Raw genomic sequence first — 10,496 nt, 5'->3', positions numbered from 1 at the left:
GGCCAGGAGGAAGCAACCAAAGGAAAGAAGGGGATTGTAGCAGCGTTCACTTATCTGTTATATGTGGGTGTGCTAGACTGGATGGCACCTGCGTTCTGTCAAGTTTAACTGGCACTGGACACCTGAGGCTGAGCAAAAGACCCTGCCTGAGTCCAGAGAAAATTAAACCCAGCACTAAAGTAGCTCAGTGCTACTTGTGCTAAAGAAAACCATTATGGTTTTGAAAAATTTGTGAATAAGTGAAAGTTAAGTTTAAAAGGAAAAAGGGAGAAATCACATTTAAAAATACAACCAGGGGCACCTGGGTGGCTCAGTTGGTTAAGCATCTGACTCTTGATTTCGGCTCAAGTCGTGATCTCAGGGTTGTGAGATTGAGCCCCGTCGGGCTTGGTGCCCAGTGTGGAGTCTACTTGAGATTCTCCCTCTCCCTTGCCCACCCCCCACCGGCTTGCGCTCACGCTCTCTCTCTCTCTCTCTCTAAATTAAATAAATAAAACCTTATAAATAAATAAATAAAAATACAACCATCCCACAAAAGCAAGTTAGGCTGATGTTATTTATGATTAAATAAAAGCTTTCAGTAAATTAAAGTAGTGCTGTATCTTACTATAGAAAGGAGGAAAAGACGCAATTTTCATTTCATGCTCATTCTTTTTTTAAAAGCCAGTTTCCAGTGCTTTCTGTTGCTTTTTCTGCTTGGATAATGAAGCCATGCTCAATATGTAGAAATGCATGAGAGTAGGTGGGAAGGTCTTAAAAACGAATTAAAACCAACAAGGGATTTTTTTTTTTTTTCTGGCATTGGCAGGAGAGGGTAAGGAAGAACTTAGTTTTAGAGAAACTAGGGTAACTCAGAGTGCTGGGTCATGGGGATCAAGGTAGAGAGAGGATGGAGACCCAGTTCCCGGACCTGAAACCCTTGGGTCTGAGGCCCCTGTGGTCAGCCCTACTATGCTAATCCCTTCCTTAAGTTGGTTCCTATAAAGCTTCCTATGACCTGGCACCCCTACCTAATCTTTTGCCATTCTGTGCTCTAGCTTTACTGAACTATTTTGAGTTGCCCTGAAGGATCATGGTCTTTCACCTCCAGGCCTTGGCATAAGCTTTGTCTGAGTCTGTAGGCTTCCCACTTCTCCACCTCCACCATACTGAGCCATGTCTGACCACCTTCTAGTCCATTAGTACAGAAGTCACTTCCTCTCAGAACCTTCTCTGATCTCCCCAGCAATCTTCTCTGGGCTCCCATAAGACTCGTATTTGCCCACTTATTACCTTCTATGGTAACTGCCCCTTGTCTTGTTTGTCTTCCCTCTAGGCTGTGAACTTCTCTGGGTCAGGAACCACCTGGATCACCTACTCAGCACTAAACCCAGGGCAAAGCTTTAGGGATACCATCGTGAACAAGACAGACCATACCTCTGCCCTGAAGTTGCTTAGATCCTTGTAAGTGTCCCGCAGGGCCAGGAGCTCCTTGAGAGCAGACCTGGACTGTTTCCTACGTATCCCTCGCACCAAGCACAGAACTTAGCATGTAATAGGTGCCAATAAATATTTGCTCGATGCACAAGTGCAGAAAAGGAAAAATGACGGTGAATACTGAGACATCACTGACTTCATATGTTTACTCAGGCCACCTTCAGTCTCTTAGGCAAACATGACTGTTGCCCGAGTTGCTCTTGAAGTCAGCTTTCTGGAAAGTTCCTCTGAGGAAGAAGTGAATTGTTGATCCACCCAAGTTTCCCAACCCCAGCTGCCAAGGACCTGCCCTGGTGTTAAGGGGCCAAATTGTCTGATTCTCCCAAGTTTCTCAGTTGTTCCATTTACAGGCACCCTTGTTAGTCCCTCACCCACACCTACTTCCTGCTTCCTCAACCTTGGGCCTCATTCCTGTAACATAAACATCATTTTTATACTGTCCCTGAGAAAATAAGCCCACCATTACACCCTGGGTGCTCTGGAAGGTGAAAGTCAACTCATACTGACTCCATCGGGGGATTTTGATCTGTGTACACACCTTACCTGCCTCCATTTTCCAAACGGGACCTCACTCACCCAACAAATAATTCTGAGTGCCTACTGCGTGTCAGGCACCAGGAATAAAATGGGGAACAAAAGAGTATGGTCCTTTTCTGTAACCTGTAGTTTACAATAAAAGTAAACTATATTCACACATTGATATTGTTAAATAACAAGATTCAACCAAGTAAGTGTGAAGATCTAGGTGGCTTTATTAAATGATTTATGAATTGAGCAGCACCCCATCTAGCAAGTAGAGAGGCACTCTGAAGAACTGTACAAAATGGGAGGTTTTTATAGACAGAGGGTGGGGGCAAGAAAGCTATTCACAAAAGAAAAGGATTGTTCCAGAGGAGTCTGTTTGCTAGGGAAAAAGATAAGGTATCCTATCCTGCAGATTCCCTCATCTTTCTTTTTTTTTTTTTTTTTAAGATTTTATTTATTTATTTGACACACAGAGAGAGAGAACACAAGCAGGGGGAGCTGCAGGCAGAGAGAGAGAGAGAAGCAGAAAGAGAAGCTTCATGCTGAGCAGGGAGCCTGATGTGGGGCTCGATCCCAGGACCCTGGGATCATGACCTGAGCTGAAGGCAGATGCTTAACCAACTGAGCCACCCAGGTGCCCCATCCCCCCATCTTTCTTTGGGGGATGGAGAGGATCCAGGTGACAGAGTCATTGGCTCTGATGGAAAGAAAAATTTCCTGAATGACCTGTTAAGGCCACATTTCTGGGGGAGGTTGCAACTGCAATTAGATTGGGTATTAAGCCCCAGTTTGGGAACTGGGTCTAAGTGACACCATTTGGGGCCTGACATTTTCTTTTTTTAACAATATAAAATCATGAGTTATAATAAGGACAATGATAGAAAACAAATTGAGTGCTGTGTTGAAACTAATAAGAGGAGCTCCTTTTCATGGGTAGTCAGGAAGAATCTTTCTGAAGAGTTGACATTTAAGCTGAAACCCCCGCCCCCCTGCCCCATCCCAAATTCCTTCCAAATGAAAAAAGCAGAGTTTGGAATAAGTCAGGTCTGGGTTCTCCCAGCTCTGTCCCTGCTGAGGAACTTCTCAACTTCCTGTGACAGGCAACCACCACCAGAGGGCAGTAGTTTGGACTGCACAAGAATCGGTGTGTGAGACCCCTAACACCCGGATTCTTGTCCTGCCCGGAGTGGAGACTTAGGGATGGGTCTCGTTCCTAAACTCTGGCAGGTACGGACCTGTGTACCTGCTGGGTATACGCCACCGCCTGTGGCCCGCTGGGACCTTGCCTACCCTCAGACCTCATCCTGATGGTCCATGCCTATCAGCAGCCGTATCTCCTTCTCCCTCTGATAGGTCCTGCCCCACCCCACACCCGAATTAGGAGAGCGGGCCTCTATGATGTGTCTCCACCTGCTCTTCTCACCTTTAACTTCCAAGAGTCCCCAAAGTTTTACGAACTTTAGTTCTTGGGGCGCCTGGTGGCTCAGTTGTTAAGCGTCTGCCTTCGGCTGAGGTCATGATTCCGGAGTCCTGGGATCGAGCCCCGCATCGGGCTCCCTGCTCCGCCGGAGGCCTGCTTCTCCCTCTCCCACTCCCCCTGCTTGTCTGTCTTGCTGTGTCTCTCTCTGTCAAATAAATAAATAAAATCTTAAAAAAGAAAAAAAAAAAAAAAAGAACTTCTTCTCCCCTCACACTTAGAAATGCCCGCAATCTCATCTACTCACAGGGCTTCAAGATCTCCTGTGTCCTCATGGGCAACTCCCAGACATTCATCACCAGCACAGACTGAGTTCTCTCCCTGGTTGTCTGCTCAGTTCACAGCCATTTCTAGAAACAGCCCCAGTAGCTCAGAATGCCCCGCAGCAACCCTGTCTCAACCATGTGATACTGCCGACCTGAGGCCAACCAAATGGATCTACACATGTGTTAAAAGATAATATTCCAGCCAATAAGCACATGAAAAGATGCTCAACATCACTGCCACCAGAAAAATGCAAACCAAAACCACAATGAGATTCCACCTCACACTCGTGAGGATGTCTAGAATCAGAAAGATAATAACAAGGACAGGGAGACATTGGCGCCCTCGTACACTGCTGCTGGGGATGTAAAATGCTGCAGCTGCTTTGGAAACCAGGTGGCAGTTCCTCAAAAGGTTAACCATAGAGTAAACATTTGCACCAGCAATTCCACTCCTCGTATATACCCAAGAGAAATGAAAGCATGTCTACACAAATATAAATAAAATGAATAAATAAAATGTAATATAGCCATACAATAGGATATTATAGCAATAAAAAGGAATGAAGTACTAATGCATACTACAACATGGATGAACCTGACCTTGGAATCTCATCACAACTTGCAAGAACATTCAACTGAGAGGGGCACCTGGGTAGCTCAATCAGTTGAGTGTCCGATCTGATTTCTGCTGGTCATAATCTCGGAGTAGTGAGATCGAGCCCCGTGCCAGGCTCCGAGCTCCGCGCTCAGTGTGAAGTCTGAGATTCTCTCTCTCCCTCCACCCCTCTCCTGCTCCCATGCTCTGGCACACACTCTCTCTCTCTCTCTCTCAAATAAATTAAAAAAAAAAAAAAAAGAATATTCCACTGAGATAAATTATGAGGAAGAGATGTTGGGGTTTGGGGGGCATGATGGATATGATCAAATATTTACAGGACTCTATTTAAAAAGCTGAATTTGGGTTTATTCCCGCCCCCCCGCCTTTGTTGCACCATGGGGCAAAATAGACCCAAGAATGTTATAGGAAATTGGATAAATAAGAGCTTTTTAAAAAGATTGTTGACCTAACTAACAATAATAAAACAAGATAAAGCTGCCTTACTATTCTAAAGAACTTTCTGTTTTTCTAAGATGGAATGCATTGCGCTATAAAGAGTGAGCTCCCCATCATTGAGGTATCCAACAAAAGTCAGGTAGGCATGTTGCCAGGGGGGGTCCAGGATTAGTAGAGGGATTCAACTAGAAGAGAGCTGGTTTCTTTTAGTTTAGGGAGCCTGGATTTCCCTGCATTTTGGAGGTTTCCATGGGTGTCTGGAGATAGAGAACTTTGTTAGCTCCAGATTGTTGGGTTCTGATTTTTGGGTCTCCAGACTTCCTTGTATTGATTTGTATTTATTTGCTGCCACTTTGGCCCTTTGCTCCTCAAAATATACTCATTTTTCTGGTAGGGTTTGAAGGGGAGTAAGATAATTAATGTGAATTAGTATGGTTTGAGAGAGAAATGTAGTTTGAGATAACTGTCTTACCCAGGAGCACAAAGCTGATCAGAGGCAAATCAGGATTTGACTCTGCTCTCCAAAACTGAGTCCCCAGGTCCTCCTTTTAATCACATTGCTTGTATGTCCAAACACCCAATGGGGCGGGGTGGGGGGAGGAATTAAGCACCTGACAGCCATTCTCTGCCCAGAGGTTTTCACAATTCCCTCCCTTGGTGTTATGAGTTGAATTGTGTCCTCCCCAAATGCGTCTGTTGGAAGTCCTAACATCCAGCACCCTCAGAATGTGACCTTGTTTGGAAATAGGGGTCTCTGCAGATTCAACTAGTTAAGATGAGGTCATTAGGGTGGGCCCTAGTCCAAGGTGACTAGTGTCCTTATAAAAAGGGAAAATTCCCACACAGACACGCACACAGGGAGAGCTCCATGGGAAGAGGCACAGGGAGGACATGGCATCTATAAAGCAAGTAGAGAGGCCTGGACCAGATCCTTCCCTCACGGCCCTCGGAGGAACCAACCCTGACACGGAGATTTGGGATTTCTAGCCCCCAGAACTGTGAGACGATAAATTTCTGGTTAAGCCATTCGGTTTGTGGGTATTTTTTCATGGCAGCCCCGGGACACTAATGCACTTGATCATTGAGGCAACGTGCACAGGGTGCTAGCGTGTGAGGCACAGCAGAGGGAATCAGACACATGGCCCGAGTGCCCACTGTCTGCAGGGGAGGCAAGACAGGGAGCAGAGCGGCTAATGCCAGGACGGGGAGAGCAAGTCATCAAGCTCATCAAGGGGGACCCCAGGGAGGGAGGCCTGCCTGCCAGGCCGTTTGGGAGGCTAACAGCTCTGTGTTGGCTCTTGAAGATGGGGTGGGTTTTTGCTTGTGCAGATGGAGGAAGAATGAACAAAGTCAAAGTGAAACATGCAGGAAATGTGCGGATGGCTGGGACAGGTAGGACATGTGGGGACTAAGGGACAGGGAGTAAGTCTGGGAAGGTGGGGAGATTTTGTGTGTGTGTCTGCAGGTCGGAAAGGTCACTGGAAGTTCCCGAGTTGCATGAGGAGAGCCACGCTGTGGGGAGATCCCTTGAGCAAGGGTAGGGATGACAGGTCCTGGGTGGGACACTGAAGGGTGGGTCTCAAGTGGCCCATGGTGTGGGAACGTGGATATCCTCAGCTTCATTTCTTCTTTTTCTATCTGCCACCTGCTGAAGCACCTGTATTGTGCAGAGCTCTGGCTTTCAGAAGTTCCCATCCACGTGAGGGACCCCCGGAGAGCAGCTTCTCCCAAGTCCAGTAGACTTGGTCCCATAACCCTGTTAGCTCTCTCACCCCGGCCGAGTATTCTCTGGGAAGAGCACAAAGTGGGAAGTGAAGTTGGCCTTGCTCTGCACTCTGGGGTCTTCCAACAGTCCCCCCGAGCCTCAATTCCCTCATTTGAAAAATGGGGTCAGAATCCTTACACTGCCTCCTTTGAGCCAAATTGTAGTGTGCCAGGGACACACTGGGACCAGCATTTCTTTTGTCAGAAGTGGGGCTCAGGACGGGTCAGACTGGAGCTGGTGAGGCCTGAACTTGGCAGGGTGGCTGTAGGTAGGGCTTGGACAGGTAGCTGCGGAGGACACAGGGTGGCTACAGAAGCGGGGGAACAATGGGCCAATGTCCCAGCAGGAGAACCTAAGGGCCAATCAGAGATAAGGCAGAAGATGACCCACTTGGGCGCCTGGGTGGCTCAGATGGTTAAGCGTCTGCCTTCGGCTCAGGTCATGATCCCAGGGTCCTGGGATCGAGTCCCACATCTGGCTCCCTGCTAGGCAGGGAACCTGCTTCTCCCTCTGCCTCTGCCTCTCTCTCTCTGACTCTCATGAATAAATAAACATTAAAAAAAAAAAAAAAAAGGAAGATGACCCACTTACTGGAATGGACAAAGCCAAGGGCCTAACAGGCATTCCCAACCCCAGGGGCTGGCTGGGGTCCTGTGGACTTCTGAAGTTTCTGTAGGGTTCTGCCAGCCACTCCCAGAGTCCCCCAGGGCTAGGCCAACCCCCCCGCTAAGATGCCCACTTCTCACCTACCTTGCTTGCAGGTGCACAGCTGTGTAGAACCCTGGTCTCATGAATGCTTAGCTCAGTCTGCCACCCACAGAGGTCACTGGCATAGGCCATTCCCAGCTCTTCTCAAGAAGTTACCCCTCATGGGGGTCCAGCACTTTCACACTCAGCAGAGGGAACAGGCAAGGCATTCCCAATTTACAAATGGGAAAACAGAATTCCAAAAAGCAAAGGGTCTTTTTCAAGTTCACCAACGTGGTATATGGCAGGGCTGCCTCCCACAATGTGAAATCATTAATAAGGGTGATTGTCAGTATTTACAGAAGGCTCAGTTGCCTGTCCCCCTAAACGCTTCATGGTTTCAACTCTGAAAACTTTAGCTGTTCTCTGTCATGAACCTCCAAACTAATAGGGTCCGGCTAGCCAGCTTCTACTTTGCTCCCAGAGTGAAGAGGAAGAAACATGCCCACTTGCTCATCAGAACAGAGTCAGGAGCCAGAGGGCCCTAAAGGGGCGCATTCATACAGAGCAGAAGCTTTGGATTCAGGCAGAGCTGGATTAGAATCCCAGCCGGGCTGGCTATTTACTGGCTACGTGACTCTGGGTAGGACACTTCACCTCAAATCCCTTGTTTCCCCATCCGTAAAATGGGGATTACCGTGTATTTTTTCACAGGGGCTAGAAAGAATCCCTCTCAATAAATGGCCATCTGCTCCTCTCTGACTGGAAGCTGTAGTGCCCTCTAGTGGCAGATATACATTCTGCTCATGCTAATGAGTCTGTAATGCTACCAGAACGCTCACGAGTCTGACTGGTAAGATGGTTTACTAATATTCCTATAGCAGTTTTTGGAAGACACCTCACTCAGAGTCAGTCCTGGGGTTGCAGCCCTCATCCAGCCTTGCCCAGATAACTGTTAGGTCTCCTCACTAGTCTCCTGCTACTGGTGTAGTCCTTTTACTCCGTCAGCCTAAAACACGGCTGACCTCTCCCACCAGCCCCAACAAACCCTTACCTACGCCGCGGAAGGGCTCTGGGGTAACTGGGAGTAAAGCATCCATAACTGACTACTAGCATCCCTGGTGCCGAACAGAACTTGGGAGTGCACCCCATTCCGATTTGTACAGCTGGAACAGAGCTGTAAGCTCATGTAGCTCAGGCCCCATATTTTCCTTTGAGGAACTGGAGACTCACAGAAGGGAAGTGTGTGGGAGGGGGTCAAATACCAGCCAGCGGCCACGCTGGGGCTAAAACAGTTCTCCGGAGTCCCACTGAGGCCTTCCTCATCACACTCCACTCCTGCCTCCCCAGGGCTGAGGTGGGGGTGTGCCATAATGAACACCCGGCCTCCTCACAAACCCCTCCTGACCTGGGGTGAAGTCCCTTTCATCAGAGTAAGTCCAAGGGTAATTTTTTCTCTGTATGCCCTCCCAACACCTCTGGGGCAAGTTATAAGATACTTGGTCAGAGGTTATGAGGCTGACCTAATTGGCTCTGGGAAGAATCTCTACAACTTGCTGCAATCTTGGGGGTTTTCCTGCAGAGCAACTGTTTGGCCAACCTAAGCTTAAGTCTAAGTCAGCTGGTAACTCGACTCCCTTCTCAAACTGTCAACACAGCGGTATCATCCACCTCATTAAAATTGATGTCAGCACCACTCGACAGGGATGGAGAAAACGGAAGGTCATAGCCTAAGCGTAGAACTACTTTCATGGTTCTGTCTCACCTTTCTCTGGGGGTAGGGTAGTGTAGCCCAAGTAGGAATGCCAGAATGGAAACATGGACTCTGCTTAACTACCCTCATGCGGGGGCGCTAGTCAGGAGTCCCTGTGGTGGTGATGGGGTGGGGGCTAGCATCTCACACAAGATGGGTCTGCGTTCCCATCAGAAGTGGCTAGCACTCTCAGGGGCGCCTGGGTGGCTCAGTCAGTTAAGCGGCTGCCTTCGGCTCAGGTCATGATCCCAGGCTCCTGGGATCGAGCCCCGCATCAGGCTCCCTGCTCAGCAGAGAGCCTGCTTTCCCTTTCCCTCTGCCTGCCGCTCTGCCTACTTGTGCTCTCTGTCAAAAAAAAAAAAAAAAAAAAAGTGGCTAGCACTCTTGGACAGAATGAGGAAACTGAAGGTAAGGGCACCATGTTGAAAACAGGGCCATATGGTTTCGAGGCCAGGTTCTTTCACTTCACCAGGAAACCTTTGGGCCAGTCCTTGACTCACCCTCTCCTGTGCCTCAGTTTCCCCATCTTTGCAATGAGTATTGGTTCTCTTGTATTTTTAAAGGATAAATGCTTCAGATGCAATCGTGACATTCCAACATATCACACAGGGAGAGCAGCTGCTGTGGCTGGAGGGCAGGTTTGTGGAAGAGACACCCCCTCACACCAGCCATCCAGCCCAACACAGCTCCCACCCAGCATAGACAATACATTTGTAACTCGGATATTCACTCCAAAGCTGGAAGCAAACCCGCTCAATGAGGGTCTCCTTCAGATGGGAGACAATTCCAGATATATGGTCCACTCTGTGACCTCATCACCAAAAAGCTTGCTTCTCAAGAATTTAAAAATAGTCTTTGGTCAAGAGCAGCTGAGCCTCAAGGCCCTTCCAGAGGTCAGCATGTCATAGACTTCTGAAAAACCCCATTTTAAAAGAAAAAACAGGGGGAGGCTGGGTGGCTCAATCGTTAAGCGTCTGCCTTCGGCTCAGGCCATGATCCCAGGGTCCTGGGATCGAGCCCCACATCGGGCTCCCTGCTCAGCAGGAAGCCTGCTTCTCCCTCTCCCACTCCCCCTGCTTGTGTTCCCTCTCTGGCTGTGTCTCTCTCTGTCAAATAAATAAATAAAATCTTCAAAAAAATAAATAAAAATAAAAGAAAAAGGATAGAAATAAACACCTGGCTTGATAATTTCTAGACATCCTCACTGGCCACATGTAGTAGGTCAAAGTGACATTTTACAAAGTGAATGCCCAAGAAAGGTTTGACCTTCAAAGGCCTTCTAGAAGGTCCCAAATTTACTGCTCCAGTCTCACCTGCCATTCCCGCATTTCCCATCCTCCAGGCAAACTTACCTATTTGAATCTACATGTACTCAGCAGCTGCCCACCTCACACCCCAGCTCAGTCATGCTCCTCCCTCCTTCCCCCCATTCCTATTCTAAACCCTATTTTATTTCTAAACCTGTATTGGCATGTGCAGCTCAAGTATTTTCC

This window comes from Halichoerus grypus, chromosome 14 (genome assembly GCF_964656455.1).
Source record: "Halichoerus grypus chromosome 14, mHalGry1.hap1.1, whole genome shotgun sequence".
NCBI classification, from domain to species: Eukaryota; Metazoa; Chordata; class Mammalia; order Carnivora; family Phocidae; genus Halichoerus; species Halichoerus grypus.
Note: the sequence above shows the minus strand (reverse complement) of the source record.